This window comes from Aegilops tauschii, chromosome 2, assembly GCF_002575655.3.
Source record: "Aegilops tauschii subsp. strangulata cultivar AL8/78 chromosome 2, Aet v6.0, whole genome shotgun sequence".
Taxonomy (NCBI): Eukaryota; Viridiplantae; Streptophyta; class Magnoliopsida; order Poales; family Poaceae; genus Aegilops; species Aegilops tauschii.
Window position 1 is genome coordinate 521,901,005 of NC_053036.3, and position 4,313 is coordinate 521,905,317.

Consider the following 4,313-nt stretch of genomic DNA (forward strand, 5'->3'; position numbering starts at 1 on the left):
TGGATCACGTGATCATTTAGATGACTAGAGGGATGTCTATCTAAGTGGGAGTTATTAAGTAATATGATTAATTGAACTTAATTTATAATGAACTTAGTCCTGATAGTATTTGCATAACTATGTTGTAGATCAATAGCCCGCGATGTAGAATGTTCCTAGAGAAAAACTATGTTGAAAGATGATAGTAGCAATGATGCGGACCAGGTCCGTGATCTGAGGATTGTCCTCATTGCTGCATAGAAGAATTATGTCCTTGATGCACCACTAGGTGACGGACCTATTGCAGGAGCAGATGCAGACGTTATGAACGTTTGGCAAGCTCAGTATGATAACTACTTGATAGTTTAGTGCACCATGCTTTACGGCTTAGAACCGGGACTTCATAAATGTTTTGAACGCCACGGAGCATATAAGATGTTCCAAGAGTTAAAATTGGTATTTCAGACTCATGCCCGAGTCGAGAGGCATGAGACCTCTAACAAGTACTTTGCCTACAAGATGGAGGAGAATAGCTCAACCAGTGAGCATGTGCTCAGATTGTCTGAGTACTACAATCGCTTGAATCAAGTGGGAGTTAATCTTCCAGATAAAATAGTGATTGACAGAGTTCTCTAGTCACTATGACCAAGTTACTGGAACTTCGTGATGAACTATAATATGCAAGGGATGACGAAAATGATTCTCGAGCTCTTCGTGATGCTGAAATCGATGAATGTAGAAATCAAGATAAGCATCAAATGTTGATGGTTGACAAAACTACCAGTTTCAAGTAAAAGGGCAAGGGAAAGAAAGGGAACTTCAAGAAGAATGGCAAGCAAGTTGCCACTCCCATGAAGAAGCCCAAAGATAGACCCAAGCCTGAAACTGAGTGCTTCTACTACAAAGGAAATGGTCACTGGAAGTGGAACTGCCCTAGATACTTGGCGGATAAGAAGGATGGCAAAGTGAACAAAGGTATATTTGATATACATGTTATTGATGTGTGCTTTACTAGTGTTTATAGCAACCCCTCGGTATTTGATACTGGTTCAGTTGCTAAGAGTAGTAACTCGAAACGGGAGTTGCAAAATAAATAGAGACTAGTTAAGGGCGAGGTGATGATGTGAGTTGGAAGTGATTCCAAGGTTGATAAGATCACCATCGCACACTCTCTTTACCTTCGGGATTAGTGTTGAACCTAAAATAAATGTTATTTGGTGTTTGCGTTGAGCATGAATATGATTGGATCATGTTTATTGCAATACGGTTAATCATTTAAGTCAAAGAATAATTGTTGTTCTATTTACATGAATAAAACCTTCTATTGTCATACACTCAATATAAATGGTTTGTTGAATCTCGATCATAGTGATACACATATTCATAATATTGAAGCCAAAAGATGCAAAGTTAATAATGATAGTGCAACTTATATGTGGCACTGCCGTTTAGGTCATATTGGTGTAAAGCGCATGAAGAAACTCCATGCTGATGGACTTTTGGAATCACTTGATTATGAATCACTTGATGCTTGCGAACCATGCCTCATGGGCAAGATGACTAAGACTCCGTTCTCCGGAACAATGGAGCGAGCAACTGACTTATTGGAAATAATACATACTGATGTATGCGGTCCGATGAGTGCTGATGCTCGTGGCGGGTATCGTTATTTTCTAGGGACAATTCCATTTCTCCCCCTAACTTGAGCCACCACCTGGGATTTGCCCCTACTTTTCAGGTATGCTAAAAAATACCCCTCTTCCGTCTGTGGCCCTTACAGATATCCCCCTCCGGGCCGTTTCCGTCGGGTCAATGGTCTTTGACCGGTAACTGGGCGTCTGTTGGACATTTTCCCCTTGGTTCTTACATGTGGGCCCGTATCAAAACGTTATCCACTCGCTCTCTCTGTTTCTTCTACCTCGCGACCATGCACAGACTGGAGCAAGGTGATTCACCAGCGGCGCACGAACGGCATCGTTCTGGAGCTCAGGCAGTGAGGCCGCGTGGATGTGCACCTCACGCATGTCGTCCGCAAGCTCTTCTGTCACCACGGAGGTAAGTTATTCTTCTCTGATTTGTGTGCGCCCGCGGATTTCTTGTTAGGGTTTGAGCTAAAATTGGGGATTTTCTCTCTCGTAGGTCGATGGGGTCGGCATAGTGTAGTTCTCCTCCGAGTTCTACATGCCGGATCCGAGTTATTGCGGCCTTGAGAAGCTTTCCAAGCATCGGTGCCTGGGGCACGGGCTCGTTCCCTCTTGACGTGTCGCCTGGGGAGGAGCAAGCACGGGGAGACGTTTTCTTGGATGCCCACTTGATGTAATTTGCTAGATTGTATCTGCTTTGCGACAAATTGGTGCCAAGATTGCATTTTGACGATATTTTTTATGTTGCAGCTTCCTGATGAATGTGAATGGGCTGTGTGGGTTGACCCTCCTCCTCCAGATCTTGTTGGGCGTGCATTTGAGACACTACATGATGGACTAGAAGCAAGTTGGCTCAAAGCTCATCGTTTAGAGAAGAGGGTGACACATCTCAGAGAGAAAAAGAAGAAGTTAAAGTTACAGTTGCAGAAGAAGCATGATCAGATGGAAACATGGGCATTTCTGATGATAATTGTTGGCATATGCATTCTATCATATTTGTTTGGTTCAAAGAATGCATATTAGTCAGTGAAAATAAGCTAGTTTGGCACTGAGTAGAAATTAGCTTGATGTTGTGAACTTTTTCATGATGTGAGTTGTTCCTGGTTGTGTAACTTTGATGCTATGCATCTTTTGGAAAGACAAAGTAATTGAAAAGCATTAGTTGGATCTTGTGATCTCTCTCTGTCTTCTTTTTTTTGTTTGTACCTCTCCAATCCATATTACTCGTCGATCAAATGGTCCCAACGAAACATGATCGACATCCATTTGAGCGACAAGTAATACGTGTCGGAGGAAGTGATCGACAACATCAATGATTAATGATAATGCATCATTGTGGTCACTCAAGATACCAACAATGTATAATAGGATCAACATCAATGATGAACAACAGCAAGTTATGACCAGGATCAATTCCAAATAATACCAACAAAATGCCAACATCAACAACAAGGTATGACAACAGTAACATGAGACAACATGATCCATTACATAGGTTCACACAGCAACATGAGACAACATGATCCATTACATAGTTCACACAACAACATCAACTAAATAGTTAAAACAAACAGATGGTTCAAAGCTTCTGCTACATAGTTCAAACATGACTCAAATGACATGATCACACAGTGTTCACAGCAAGTTTCCCCTCTTGCTCCTAGTGTTGCATGCAGGATTAGAAGAGAGCCTGGACTTGCTCCTAGTTCTCCTAGCATCAGCTGGCACCTTCTTAGGAGAGGCAGACCTGCTAAGATGGTTGCTTCAAGTTACAGAACCACCAGTCGTGAGCGTATCACCTTTCGACTTCTTCTTTGGTGAAAGAGGGTTGTCACCTCTATCTGCTTGCCTTTTGTAATTTTCCTTGGGCTGAAAAGTAACAACACAAGCTTTTATTAGTTAATAATGAAGTAATTTGATAGATAAATCAATTAGTTGTAGTTATAATAGCAGGTTACCTCAGAGTAGTTCCTGCAGCACTTGCTACAGTTGGTGCATCACTTACAGGAACTGGTGCATCATCTTCAAGAACTGCTTGTGCTTCTGTTTCTTCGACTGCATCATCCTCATTTGTTGCTACAGGTTCATCTGTATCAGATAGTACATCATTGTGTTCAGGTGCATTGTCAGCACCCCAGTGCTCATCCTCTTCTCCAAAAGCTGGGTCAATTGACTCTTTGCACTTATTGCCATGGTGACCAAGTCTGCCACATCTAGGGAATTTCTTTCTCCCGCCCACAAGTCATTTTCCTTCTGACTTTGCCCTAATCCTAGTCTTTCTAGGTCTACCAGGGGCCCTGTTTTGAACTAGAGCACACAATTCTGGAAAAACCAAGTCCAACTCTCAATGTTCTCTGTCTCTAGCACTCCATATGCAACTGGAAAGATCCAGTTGCATGCATCTACATCACAAGCACTAACAAGCTGTCCTCTAAACCTTCCATTTAATGTTGTTGCATCTACTGCTAGATATGGTCTACAACCAGCTAGAAAACCTTGCCAAGAGGCCTTAAATGATACAAAAACTCTCCTAAAGCACTCTTTGTACCTTTTCTTTGCATTGAGTTTAAACTCTACAGTGTGTCTATCAATATTAACCACACTACCAGGAGATGCCTTTTCTACTTTAGCTTTGAAAGTATACAAGAGTTGGAATGAAATAGTCCATTTACCATTGATGTTATCCAGTGC